The sequence below is a fragment of the Canis aureus genome, chromosome 18 (assembly GCF_053574225.1).
Source record: "Canis aureus isolate CA01 chromosome 18, VMU_Caureus_v.1.0, whole genome shotgun sequence".
In the NCBI taxonomy this organism is placed as follows: Eukaryota; Metazoa; Chordata; class Mammalia; order Carnivora; family Canidae; genus Canis; species Canis aureus.
The window spans coordinates 7,893,564-7,908,592 of record NC_135628.1 but is presented as its reverse complement, the minus strand read 5'-3'; the positions used below and the strand labels follow the sequence as shown (position 1 = coordinate 7,908,592).

The 15,029-nt window shown below is 34.5% G+C and overlaps 1 long non-coding RNA gene across 12 annotated transcripts in view; it reads left to right on the top strand.

Annotated features, from left to right (window-relative positions):
- Positions 1-15,029, top strand: part of LOC144288544 (uncharacterized) — a 493,091-nt gene that overhangs the window by 476,352 nt on the left and 1,710 nt on the right. For 11 of the 12 annotated variants that reach the window (XR_013356452.1, XR_013356435.1, XR_013356462.1 and 8 more), the window contains one exon: positions 14,260-14,341. This is a non-coding gene — a long non-coding RNA (uncharacterized LOC144288544). Of the gene's footprint in view, positions 1-7,706; positions 7,797-14,259; positions 14,342-15,029 lie in introns of all 12 variants that reach the window. The other variant, XR_013356433.1, reaches the window with a different exon arrangement.

Genomic DNA, 15,029 nt, shown 5'->3' with positions numbered 1-15,029 from the left:
TTTGACAAAAATCTGTCACTGCCTTACTCTCAATGGATGCTTAGCTCCATTGGCACAATGCCAGATACATAGTGGTCATCCACTTAAATTGAATATTTATTTGTAGATCAAATGAATGAGCAAGTAAATACACCCTTTTATCCTGCTAACCATGAAAAAGTTTCTCTTGGATGTATTTCATTCAGATTTAATGAAACTTTTTTATTTTCTCCTGCATCAGCTATTATTGGTGCTACTATGGCTAAAGCACTCATATACCTGAAACATCCAAATACAGATATATTACTAATTATAAAGTTTCTGAGTTTTTGAAATTTTGAATTTGTAGTCATGTGAAAATACCAAAAGTTGCCTCTTATATAACTCTTCAAAGTATATGAGTTTCTTTGATAGAAGAATTGCAAATGCCTCACATGAAGAAAGTAAATGCCATGAAGTGGTTGCACAGTGGAATGAGATTCCTAATTCATGATTTTAGGAAATTTGATCTTTATTTCAGGTTGGAAGACTGCAGTCCAGACTTCCTTAATGCTTGGGTGAGATGTTTGGTGCCAGGAAGTCTTTGAGTTTTAGAGAAATAGCAGGAGAAGTCTCTACTTTTTATAAAAAAAAAACATGAGACTGTTAATTTTAGAGTTTAAATGAAACTACTAGTACCTCTCTCTGGCATCATTCAAAATCGCTATGTACTACAAGAGTCATTAGGGATATAAATTTACATATCAAATTCTGAAATCAAAGAAGGATTCTCCTTGCTTGATTATTGGTTGTTGACCTCCTATACTGACCTCAGGTTCACATTGATAAGGGTGTGTATGTGTGTTTGTGTGAGAAAAAGAGAGAAAGGCAGAGAGAGTATTCTGATGGCCCCAAACATTTTTAATCAGCTAGCTTTTATTTTTTATTTTATTTTTTTTAAATTTTACTTATTTATTTTGAGAAAGGGGGAAAGTGTAGGCGGGGGGATGGGCAAAGGGAGAGAGAATCTCAGTCATACTCCCTGCTGACCATGGAGCCCAACATGAGGCTTGATCTCATGACCCTGAGGTCATGACCTAAACTGATATCAAGAATCAGACACTTTACTGACTGAGCTACCCAGGCCCCCCAGTCAGCTACCTTTTAATGGTATATTCTTTTTTGATTGTTTGGGTATTCCTTCTGAAGAATTGTCAAGGATGTCAATTGGCATCCTTGTCAAGTTAGTGGTTCAGTAACTTGATTACTTAATATTTTGACTTGTATGTATGTGCATGTACATAAGCTTGGATGGAAGGATAAATGGGAAAGGCACTTGTTGCATCAATCTCGCTTAATCAATCTATACATGGCTTCTGAACAATGAAATGAATTTCATAAATATTCGAACATTGACTTTAAAAATAACTAGGCCTATAGGCCTTTGTTATATTGTCTCACATATAGGGAACTTGAATTAATTTTCATTTTATAACTGGCAACTGGCACAGTGCATAGTTTAAGTGTTTTAATTTAACTTTAAGTACAAAGCCAAACTTTTCATCAGATGTATAATCTAATTATTAAAAATTTAATGGCTGGCCAATTACAAATGGCCAGTAAATCTTTTTTTTCCCCTTTGTCCTTTTTTTTTTATTTCAGCTTCATAAATAGTCATCTGGCATTAAATATTTGTGATCTAGGCCAGTAACCTTTTTCAATCTCACAGGACCTTTTTTAATTAAACTATATCTTTGTCCCATGTCTGTAATCCTCTCACTGACATTTTATATACAAGACACCTTGCTGAAAAAAGGTCAAGCCGTACAGTTATAAATGGAAAAGAGATTAGAAGAATTCTCAAGCCATGGTGTGATCTAAGAGCGAGTTAAATATGGAGCAGTACTTAGTAGGCATGCTCAGTAGACAAGGAGGAACCCTCTGGGTAGATTTTAATGATTGGAGCAGCAAAGCAAATGAAAATTATCTTTATGGAAAAAATGAAAATTACACATTTTTTACATAGTCTTCCATGATTAATGTGAAAGACCATGAGGCTATAAAAGCCATAGGATGTTCGGGAAAACCATTGTGAAATACAGTCATGGTGTTTGTGTGATTCTTGCCTACAAAGACACTTTTGTTGCTTCGTAAACCTTGCAAATGTCAGTCTCGTGTTAAGGTTAATTAACTCTAGAAGTAAAAGAAACATGTTGAGACTTATATGCATCAATGAAGAGTAAGAAAGGAATGAAAAAACTGAGTAAGGAAGAGGGAGAGAGCAAATGCCACATTACTGAAAAATCTATTTTAGTACGTATATATTGAAGAGAAGCTATGTGTTTGGAAGGTAAATACATTCACAGAAGAAGTGACTTACATTATTTTCACCAGAACATTAAGCAGAAATTGAAAACGGATTTTTCCCCCCTTAATATTCTCCAGCTGGCATGTTATGACTAAAACTTGCTGAATCCATGCCACACTGTGATGCATTTAATGGTGTACATGGGTACAACTAAACAATACATTACTTGTAATGTCTGAAATAACCTAGCAAAGCATGGTACTCAAGTGTTGAAATACCACTCTCCATTTCTCAGAGGTTGCTTAGTTATACCCAAGAGGCTAACCTTCTCTGAAAAGCCTTTACTGCTAATTTCTTTGTCACTTTTATATAGTCCAGTGATAAAAGGGTACCCTTTCATTCCTATGTCATCAAAATGGTGTTATTTAGATGTTAATGCTTGAGGCATAGTAGTTGACACCGCACCTTTAATCATAGGACTTATGATTTCAGGGATCTTTGTTTATAAATGGTCCACTTGGTTGCAAATATCTCTTAATTTTTAAAAGAGAGAAGATCTAACATAAAATAAAATAACATAAGATAAAATAAAGTAAACTGGAACTAGAAATTTAACTTTAACCTGAGCTAAACCTCTTTTGGTGTCTTCCAGGCTTTGGGTTTCTGGACAGAATCTTTGTCGGTGCTAAATGAAAAGGTTACTGTGTGCAGTTTCCTTCAGCTATTATAAGACTTCTGGCAGTGACTGAACTGTCAGGTTCCAGCAGGCCAGTCCCTGTTCAAAGTAACCGGATGCTGTGTTTGAGAAATGTGATAGTTGACGGGCTGACATTATGATGCTTGTGACCCAGCCTGGGCCCCGAGCTTCAAATCAGCTATCAATCCAAACAATACAAACAGTTTCTAGGCATAAAAACTGTTTGTACATTTGCTAATAGAAAAATATTTTCACTTAGCAAAGCTAGTTATTTTTTTAAAAAATAACAACTCAAGTTCACTGAGTTCTGATAATTTTCAACATGTTCTGTTGGAGTCAGCATCTTTTCCTTTCAAAATGACTTGTTCAAATAGATAAAACTGTAGACTCAGACCATTTGAAAAGATAGAAAAATTTAGTTAATCAAATAGTTGCTTTTTCTAAATAAAAACTTTCAACTAATTTTCAGAACTGACAAGGATGACTAATTATTTTGCCATTGGTTATGTTGGGCACTGATATGCAAAATGTATTGAACTTTTGTCTGAGTTTATGCAAAATGACCCAGGCTAGTCAAGAGCAATTGGATATTTGATAAATGACATTTTTCACTTTGCTTCCTTAACAGAATGAATGAAGAACAAGGGAGAGTATAAAAATGTGGTCAAATGACAATGAATATTGAATATACAAAATATATATATATATCCTTAACCTGTCAAACAGTAAAAAAAATTTACTGTGAGACAGATTATGAAAAATATATTCTGTACAAAGCACTTGCCAGTAGCTCTATTATTATTATTATTGTTGTTACCATCGTTGGTGTGTTGAAGTTTAGGAAAGTAAGATACAAAGAGGTTATATAATTTGCCTAGAGTCATAAAAGTAGTAAACTGGTTTATCTCTAACTTCGTGTTTTCCCAATACTCTCTTGCATTTACTCATCTGTCTGCAGTGTCATCAGGAATAGTGATATTTTCCCCTTGTTTATCATATAACCCAGATATAATAGACAAGATTTTACTTTTATTTCGTCTACAGACCAATGAAATAAACAACTGAGAATATCAAATAATGGTATATGTTAAAATTATATTCAAACATTTTTTAAAAAAGGAAAGCATGTAAATTTTATTCTAATGCACAGGCATATATATATGTGTGTGTATATATATATATATATACATATATATATGATAGCAGTTTAAAATGTAAATATGGAATATATTTCCTGTGATTTATCTTTGAGGTTTTTCTTTATTCCCCTGCTTCTTAAAAGCTGTAATTTTCCATGACTCGGCAGATATTCATAAAAATATGTTCACTGCTAGAAAAGGAACAAAATGTTTGTGATATGGTAAATACACTAGGACTTTGCTAGATGGTGCTGCAACATATATTGTCATATTCTACTAAAAGTGTAGTTTTGAATAGGAAATTTTCTTGCAATTAGAAATATTCACATCAATATTGATATTTGGAGGCTTTTTATGATACAGGCATTATTTTTTTAAAAACAAAATTATGCTACATCCTCAGCCCCTAATTAGATGTCAACCTCCCTTTTTATTAAATTTGGGCTATCTTTAACGATTAGCTTTTTATATTTATAGAATATTTTAACAGATAGACTAGGCTCAACAGGACACTGCACAAGAGCAAAGGTTAATCTGTAATACTGTTTCTTGGTTTCTTGAAATACAGATAATTTTTTCAGTCATCCTAGTAGGAGCTAGATATAGTTCAAAATCAGATGATTTAATTTTAAGTGTGCTAATTCAGAACAAAGCAAAATTACTTTAAAAGGTTCAATAATCTGAACTATCCATTACATGTGTCCTTTATATGTATCCATTATATGTAACTATCCATTATATGTAACCTTTCTTCTCTTAAATAAATAAATATAAATTAGGTAAGTTAAGAGCAAGAGAAAAAGAAATGTTTCTCTTTTTTTTTAAGCCAAATATCTTTTTAACATTGACAAGGTATTATCTGTACTATGGCTATTAGCCTTAATCATGTGTTTGTACTGTCAAGCTTACATTCTAGGCAGTGTCCTACAAAATCAAGTTACAATCATTGAGAAGTAGTGGCCACATATAACGGGAGAAATGGGTGACTGTGTATGTCAACATTAGCTAACTTGATCTCACGGCAGATATCATAATTATAATATCTTTTGAACTTCAAAGCCCTGGGGATGGATCTATACGACCTTGAAAATAAAAAGAGAAACAATGAATTCCTTTTTCCCAAGCCTGAGGCTCTCAGGGTCAACCCTTTATTAAAAAGATTCTCAAACCAGGTATAATGAAAAACAACCAGTTGTGCCAGAAGAGTAAATAAAATATTAATTAAATGTTAATAACTGTTTACTTTGGAAAAAGGATACAGTCTCCAAACATTCTACTATATCTCATCTCATAAAAATATATTCATGATGCAATAATTTTAAACAATATGTATTTAATTGATAAGCAATGTAGTACTTTATAGTTGAACTATTTAGGGATGGCATCGCACAGGTAAATACTAAGATTATGTTGTAGAATTCCCAAAACTTCAAAACCTGCTCAGAATGAGACAAATTTCCACATATGAGGAAATTAAATTGCTGCTCCAGAAATTCTGTATGGCAGACTAGTTGTTATAATTCTTTTACAAAGGACAATGAGAAATAAGTCTGTTTGAAGTCATTGGAAAGTTTGCAAAGCAGCAACAGAGGTTGTGAGGGACACAGAGATGAGACTGACATTTGGCTTTTCTTTTTCCTTCAAGGCAGTACGCCAATTCCTAAATAGCTAAGAAGATGAGCAAAGCTTACAGAAGACAGAGTTATAGAGAGACAAAAACTGAAATACAGATCCTAGGAAGAAAGACGGGCCTAGGTAATTACTCCAGGATTTTAGCTAAGAACCCCTGAAAGGTTAGGCTACTGGTGAAATAAAGACATGACAAGAGAAAAACCTAAGGAATTGGCATCTGCAAACCAGCACTAAATGAAATACTAAAAGGACTGAGAGAAGGGTGGGAAGAAAATTAAAAATCCAAATGGAGACAAATAAATTCAATGAAGAATGAAGAACAAGGGAGAGTATAAAAGTGTGGTCAAATGATAATGAATATCGAATATACAAAATAATATATTGTAGAATTTTAAATACTTGTATAATTAAGACTGGGGAGTATGTGTTTATCAAAACTTATAGAACCTTATAACACAAAGCCCAAAACTTTAAAGAATGCAGTTTTAAAAATCAATTAGGATATTGTGGGCTTCGGGATGGAATCCAGACTGTGACAGAAGGATATGTTACAGATGTATGACAACTTCATTGAAAGGAGTAAGGGAATAACTTGCCTAACTTAGGAAATGAATAGACATGCTAAAGACTAAAAGAACTATACATAAGCACTTTACTGTAGTTAATATATACCAGGGGGATACAGGTTAACAATTCTAATACCACTATAAATGAATACTGGGATTAAGCAAATAAAATAAGCAAATAGATGATGGATAGTGAGAGCAAGGCTTCTTACTACTAGAGTGAGAGGTTATAAATGTAAGGAGAGACAAAAGGGGAAATGGGCAATGTAATATATGGGAACTCTATTAATATTATTGCAGCATTTGTATAAATTTAAAACTATTCCAAAATAAAAGCTTATTAAGTGTTCAAAAATATGTAAACTATTGAGCAACAGCACAAAAGATGGTGAGGAAGAGGATCGTCAGAGTTTCCTAAGATGTCACCTCATCTCACAAGTGGTAAATGTATTAATTTATATTAGACATTTAAAAGTTGAGAATGCATTTGTAATTTCTGGGTTAGCCATGAAAAGAAAAGTATAAAACTGTGTAAGTAACAAATTCATACAGAGAAAATTAAAAGTAAAATAATTAAAATAGGGTAACCAAAACAAAGTAAAGATTCTAGAAATTAAAAAACATAAAACAGTTTATAAAAATAGAAAACAAAGGGACACCTGGATGGCTCAGTAGATTAAGCAACCGACTCTTGCTTTTAGCTAAGGTCATAATCTCAGGGTCTTTAGATCAAGCCCCTCTTCAAGCTCCATGTAGTGGGGAATCTGCTTCAGATTCTCTTTCCCCTTCTGCCCCTCCCCTTATTGGCAAGCTCTCTCTTTCTCTATCAAATAAATAAATAAAATCTTTAAAAAAAGTAGGAAACAAAAGATGGTAGATTTAAACCTAAGTACATTAGTAATCATTAGAGTTAGTCACTAATGACTACTAGTGATAAAATTGCATGTATTGTTTCTGTAAAGATGGCAATTACATAGGATTCAAATAATGCATTAATTCTAAGACCTTCCTCAGTAAGTGAAAGAATATGTAGATTAAAAGTACTAAAAGTGATAAACAAACTTGACTATAATGAACATTGAGAGAACCCCAAGCATAGCTGTAGAGTATTATTTGAGTGCATATGAGTCATTTAATAAAATTTACCTTTTTCTAAAACATCAATCCTCAAAGATTGAAAACACATAGTAAAATAAAATGGAACATCAATGACAAAAAAAGGCAAGTAGAAATAAATCCAAATGTTTTAATATTAAGCAATTATTTCTGGATAATCACAAGATAAAAGAAGAAATCATGGTGAAATTCAGAAAATATTTTGTAATGTAAATATCATCTCTCAAAATTTGTGGGATATATTTAAAATTATTTGCATACCAATTAATCTGAGATCTTTTGCAAATTAGAAACTTCTGAAATAATATCATCTATGGAAACTGATACAGGAAGAAATAAGAAATCTGAATAGTTCTGGGTCCAATTAAGAAAACAAATACGTAAGTATTTATTCCTCAGTATTTCTTTCTCAAAAGAAAACCCTGGGCTATGTTGGTGTCAAGAGTTAATATTACTACATTTAAAAAGTAACACCAAATTTATAGAAATTATTTCAGAACATAGAAAAAGAAACACTTCCCAACTCATGTTATATGTTAAATAACTTTGATGTGAAAAGCTGACAAAAGCACTCCAAGAACAAGTAATTATAGGCTAATCTCTTTCACAAACACAGATATAAAAATTCTGAAGAAATATGCAAACATAATCTAGAGTTTTATAAAAAGAAATTATATGCGATGACCAAATTGATTTACTCCAAGGATGGAAATACACACAAACACAACAACACATATATATTTTTTTAATTTTTATTTTTTATATATACACATTCACACACACATAAATACATGTCTGCTGGTTGCCTGTATATAATTATTTCAACATTTGCAGAAAAAAATTTGCTAAGTTTTAATACTCATTCATAATAAAACTCTAAGTTAACTAAGAATAGAAGGGAACTTTCCTAATCTGATAAAGAGACCTCTCATAAACCATAAATCTTACAGTAACACCAGACTTATCATACAATATTGTTTTCCCTCTGAGTTTCCACCTGAGAAGAGGATGCCTTCTCTCACCACCTATGTTTAATATTGTATCAGAGTTATTATCCAGTGGAGTAAGGCAAGATAAAGAAGTAAAACTGATGAAGATCGGAAAGGGAAGAAAGTGCTATTATCATTCACAGTCGTATTCACTGTTATGTATTCAAAAATTTTTAATTATTAAAGTAAGAGAATATGGCAAAGTCACTATAGTTAATCCTTACTATTTATGAATTCCATATCATGAATTCTTCTGCTTGCTCAAATTGATTTGTGACTCCAAAACCAAGACCTATAAAACCTTCATAACCATTTGTGAACATGCACAAAGGGGTGAAAAATTGGAGTTGCCCAACATGCATGATCCCAGCTGAGGTCAAATAAGTCTATTTTCTGCCTTCTGGTTCAGTTCTCACACTGTAAATGAGAGTCCATTTTTGTGCCACAGTTTTTACACATTTTTGTGGTGGTTGGTGATTTTGCTGTTTAAAATGAGCCTCACTGGGGTACCAGCTAACATGGTGTCTTGCGTTCCTATGCTCGAGAAGGCTGTGATCTGCCTCACAGAGAAAATACATGTATTAGGTAAACATTCAGTCATGGGTTCTAATGCTGCTGACTGTGAATTCAATGTTAATGAATCAACAATATATATTCAATAAGGCTTTTTAAAGCAGAAACATGAATAAAACAAGGTTACGTGTTAATCAGTTGATGAAAATGTGACCAGAGGCTCACAGAAATCTAACTGTATTTCCCAGGGGAGCTATGGTTTCAGTATTCACTAATTCAATGTTGGTGGTGATTTTATGGAACATAACTACTGTGAATAATGAGAAATAATTCTATATGCAAGATCTATAGACAAATCTTTAGAGTTTTTATTTTTATCAGGAGCAAACAATTAGAAAATGAAAATGTTGAGGTATCATATGTAATAGTTTTAAAAATAAGGAAACCTAGGAATAATTCTAACAAGAGTTAAATAAGACTCTAGACCCAAAAAAGTACAATATATTATTAGGAGAGATTATATTTCCTGTATTCAACCTCATACAGACACATCTGTAACATGAGTGGAAATAAAATTTCATAACTTCCTTCATGTTTTCTTTGTTGCCTGTAACTTTCAAGGTCAGATTTGCCTTAAATATCTGTAGTCAGATATGGTGACAAGTCTTCTGATTCAAACTTAAAGAACTTCCTTAGATAAATATGTAACCTACTCAGTTTTTTTTCAAAGCTCATTATTCCCAAATATTCTTTTGGCTGCTGAAGCATTTTCATTTCCAAGATTTCCACATCAAATGCAAAATCTCTTGAGTGGGTGGAATCTGAAGCTACTCGTTAGGGAAGATCCTACTGGAAAGGGAGAAGTGCAGAATGGGAAGATCACAGGAAGGAGAGACGTATGAAGACCAGCGTTGCATTAAAGTGCTTTACAAACCCTGCTCACGCTCACATTGTTTCATTAAAATTTTATTAAGATTAAACCTCTCACTTGACAAAACTCTATCTTCTTTCTGAACCCCTGGAATAAATGAAGAAAAGTGATGCTTTACTAAGGCAAGTTTTCTTAGGGGAAGTCAGCTGTGAAGGTCTTGCTTCCTTTCACGTGGTCTAAATCTACCTCCGTTTGCCCCAGTGCCCCCCTTTTTGACTCCCGAATCCGCTTTACTGCTTACTGAGCCTCTTCACTCACTGTGCTTCTGAATCATTATGAAGATCATTAATATAAAACTGTTGCTTCATCATTTTGGGGTTTTGCACTCTCTGAGACACACATTATGTCATAGACTGTAGATTCCACAGCCCTGACATGGGGAGTAACATTTTTAAATGCCATTCATCGAGGGATGTTAGTGTTATAATGTGTAATGTCAAGTTCCAGGTGCTGAGGAAGCATGCCTTCTGGTCATATTGTTGAAACCCCTCAGTCACCTGCACCTCTGAATGTCAGAAGAGAAACTGGGTCTCTATCAAGCCCGACCATATCATATCCCAGATCAGGAAACTGAGCTTCCTCTCCAAAAAACAAAAAAAGAAAGAAAGAAAGAAAGAAAGAAAGAAAGAAAGAAAGAAAGAAAGAAAGAAAGAAAGAAAGAAAGAAAGAAAGAAAGAAAGAAAAAGTTCAAAATGGTAAATGAAGAACATAGAATCTTGCCTCGCTGACAGTCCTTCAAGGGCTCTTTTGTGAATAAGAATCATTCATTTCCCCCTGGTCGGAGCCAAGTGACTGTCTCCAGGTTCAGCTGAGTGGACAGACCAGATGAAGGCGAAAGAGGCAATGCTCCAGAGCACAGTTACTGATAAATAATTACAACAAGGACATCATAATTATTTAATTAAAATCTGCGCACGGGGAGAGATTATGAGTCTTGGAGCTTGCTGCCTCATTTAGATGATACTAGTCATTAACCAACTGAGCTGGAGTCAGCGCCTAAGCGTCCACATGCTCCCCTTGGTCGTGGAGAGCTGAGCGCTCAGCAGCGGCTGCAGGCCCAAGGGCACCACTGGGGAGCCCAAGCTCCTCCTGCAGAGCCCTGGGGTCACGGCCTGTGGCCCTGAAGGCTTTCCTGCAAAACGCAGTGGCCAGAAATTTTCGTGGCATTTACTCTTATTAAGAACACAGTGAAACTTCTGCCAAAGAATAGGAATCTATAGGATACGGGCTTGACGAAGCTCTCTCTAAAAAAGATTTCTTTTCTGATGTGTCAAAAACCAACTGTTTTAAAGGAGGAGGGGTTCATCTATAAGACAGCCCTACACCGTCTGCCCCAATGACCACTCTATGGTAAGACTGCAGGGCACTAACATTTCACTCTCCACCTAGAAATGAAACCCTGCTCCTTAAGAGTTTTCTTTTGAATATATATGTAAAGCAGAGGGAACTGACTGCTACACTGTTAGTACGGAACAGACTGTTCGGACAAAGGAAATAACAGCGAGAAGCACTGATCTTAATTTAATGGGGTCTCTCCTCTCTCTCTCTCTCTCTCTCTCTCTCACACACACACACACACACACACAGACGCTTTCTCTATTTATTTTGGTTTTACTTTGATAAGTAATTTATTTTGCACTGCTGTGGCCCAGTTCTGCAGATTCACCTAGTTTCTAAAAATGTAGCAAATTACTCTATTTCTGAAATCAACCTGAAGTAGGACATCGTGGCAAATCAATACAGTCCCACAGGCCTCAGTACTTAAGAAAAATAAGACAACCTAAACTATGGTCAAGTCAAACTTTCAATAAAAGTAAGATATGTGGTGCCTGGACTCTGGGCTACTTCCTTGAAAGTCTACTAAGACATAGCCACCCAAACTGGTGTCATCTCTGAGAATTCAAGAACTACTGACAATTTTTGACATTTTCTGCAACCTAAAGAAGCTGTGTAAAACAGGCTCCTGGTCTTTCAATGCCTCCCCCAAAATATAAAATCAGAAGTACTAAATGATATTGCTATGGGCGAACACACAGAAAACCAAATACACAAACACCCTCTTGTGAGACTTCCTTTGCCTAGTCCACTTCTTTGACATAGGAGATGACTCTTCTACCCGGGAGTAGATGAGTCTGGACTAAGAAATGAGATCTGGACTAAGTAGAAAAGGGCAGACTAGAGGATTAACTTTAAGGATTAGTTTTATCTGTGTTAATAACTACTTACCGATATGTGGATTCATATGTTTTTTCTTGTAAATTACATATATATATATAACTACTTTCCCCTTTACTTAGCTTAACTATATACTCTACTATGTTAACTCTTCCTACTTCCAGGGACCAACCTAGTTTCTGTCTCGGGGCTTTAGCCATTGCTCTTCCCTCTACCTGGAAGGTCCCCTTTTTTTATGGACCTTTAAACTTCTAGCTCCTGTAGCTTAAATAACACCTCCTCAGAGAGGTCTTCCCCTATCACTCTGTGAGAAGAGGCAGCCTCTTGGTATTCTTCATCCTAAAACCTACTTTTTGTTTTCTTTGTAGTACTCATCAGTATTTTTTTTTCATCAGTATTTTTAATTACATAAGTATTCATCTGATTACTCATGTATTGACTCTTTCCCTCTATAGACTATCAGGTCCGTGAGTAGAGGTGCCATGTTGATCTTATCCACTCTTACAGTCCCATTGTCTGGCACAGTGCATGGATGAATGAATGTCCAATCAAGTTGGAAGCAGTAAATAGAAAATTTCATTTAAATAACTTTATTCCTTCTTCTATTTTCCCTTAATCTAAGCTGGTCAAATTATTGACTAGTGGTTGAATATGATTGACAAGTATTCTCTAGATCTTTGTGCATTACAATGTAATTTTTGCCTACCATGTAATTTTTACCTACAACATGTTTTGTTTATTTTGACTTTTTGGTATTTTTTTCTATTGAACACCATTCTGTTTATTTTTGACGACTTCTATAATTGAATAGTATTAAAATTTGAAATCTATCTCATAAAAATATTTAAAATATGCTATTTTAATTTTCCTTCATTTTTCTTATTTTTTATTTCATTGGGATCTTGGTTTCTATAATTTATAGATAGTTTCCCCTAAGAAACCCTCAATTCATCTTTAGTTCAAAATTAACAGGTCAATCACTATAGAATCAATCCATCCATACTTATTAGGTTACTCTACTGATAAATAAAACTAAAACAATATTCTAGTAATTAGTCTGTTAATCAAGGAGGTTATCACTAAATTTCTTCCTTTGTTAAAGTAGGCATATATCATTTTATCTAATGATAAACATTAAAGTTTTTCTAAGTTGTTTTGTTTGCCTATTATATAATAACCCTAAAATTATATCTGGGTATATAATAGAACATAGGCTTATAGGACATAGAACAAGGCTTGAACAATATTTTTGTTTAAGCTAGATTAAAGTTGCATGTCATTCTACCCGAAGGGAAATATTCTCAAGCATTAAATATGTGTTTGGCCAAATCATGGCAGTTCAAAATATATTGTTCCTGTGATTGAGATGACTAAGTTATTTTCAAGAAGAAGATTGTTTGTGTCACAAGGTCTGCTACAATTTTATTTTCCTTTTTATATTATTGTAATTTAACTATGAGTATATTAGCGCTAGTCCCTGGCATTTATTTTCTTTCACTACTCCATGTAAGCTATGGCTCAAACTTCTCAGAACTTTTTAAACCACAAAGTTGATCATATACTGCCACCTGCAATACTATGGATATCAAAGTTATTACTATTTTTATCATGGAGTGAGGAGCAACTGGGTAAATTGAGACAGCAGGGAAACTTACCCAGTGTCTTATGGGTTGGGTATTATGCTGTGACTGTGAAATCATGTTTGGGGTTTCATCCATTCCTGGAGTGGGTATGAGGATTATTTATATATAAGAACAAGAATTTGGAGCCAAGCCAATATATATATATATATATATATATTTTTTTTTTTTAAGATTTTATTTACTTATTCATGAGAGACACAGAGAGAGAGAGAGGCAGATACACAGGCAGAGGGAGAAGCAGCTCCTCTCAGGGAGCCCGACATCGGACTTGATCCCGGGACTCTAGGATCAGGCCCAGAGCCAAAGGCAGGTGCTAAACCTCTGAGCCACCCAGGCATCCCATGGAGCCAAATATAAATGGTTTTCCAGTTCTCCTCTATTTTGAATTTCCCACATGTCTCCTAGTCTGAGACATAGATACTTATGTTTGCTTAAGTATCTTATTTTGTAATTTCCATTAAAGCATTAATGAAGATCTCTCCAAAATCGCTACAAAATAGTAAAACATATAAACCTTACTAGGTAGCCAAACATCCCAATTTTACCCTGTATGTAAGTATTTCTGCATTGTCTTATTTTCTTACCTCTGCAGATGGTGATCATCATGACAGAAGTGATTTTTTTCTCATTCCTTTTGTGTATCTCTGAAGTTCCTACTCTGGGCCTTTAACCTAGTAAGTATTCATCCAACAATTGTGGAAAAAATTGTATTAAAACTCCCTCTGTTATGAATGACCAACTTTAAAAATGCATAGGATATTAAATAATCTGACATTCCTTTTTAAAAAATATTTTATTTATTTATTCATGAGAGATAAATAGAGAGAAGCAGAGACAGGCAGAGGGAGGAGCAGTCTCCTCGCAGGGAGCCCGATGTGGGACTCGATCCCAGGACTGGGATATGCCCTGAGCTAAAGGCAGACGCTCAACTGCTGAGCCACCCAGGTGTCCCATAATCTGACATTGTTTAGGTAACAATTCATTAAAGCCATTGAGACTCTGTAAGATAACAGGATATATATACGAATTTTGTTGAGTTTCCAATCTAAACCACGTGTTTAATAGAAAGAGTTTTTTCCCTCCAGACAACCTATTCAGAACAGGTACCCATTTCTGAAATAGCACCATTTTGAAAACCTGTGAGGTCAGACTCGACATCTTGTAAGAAATTAGCTAAGCCAGGGCAGCCCGGTAGCTCAGTAGTTTAGCACTGCCTTCAGCCCAGGGCAGGATCCTGGAGACCCAGGATCGAGTCCCGGATTCGGCTCCCTGCATGGAGCCTGCTTCTCCCTCTGCCTTTGTCTTTGCCTTTCTCTCTTTTTCTGTATCTCTCGTGAATAAATCAATAAAATCTTAAAAAAA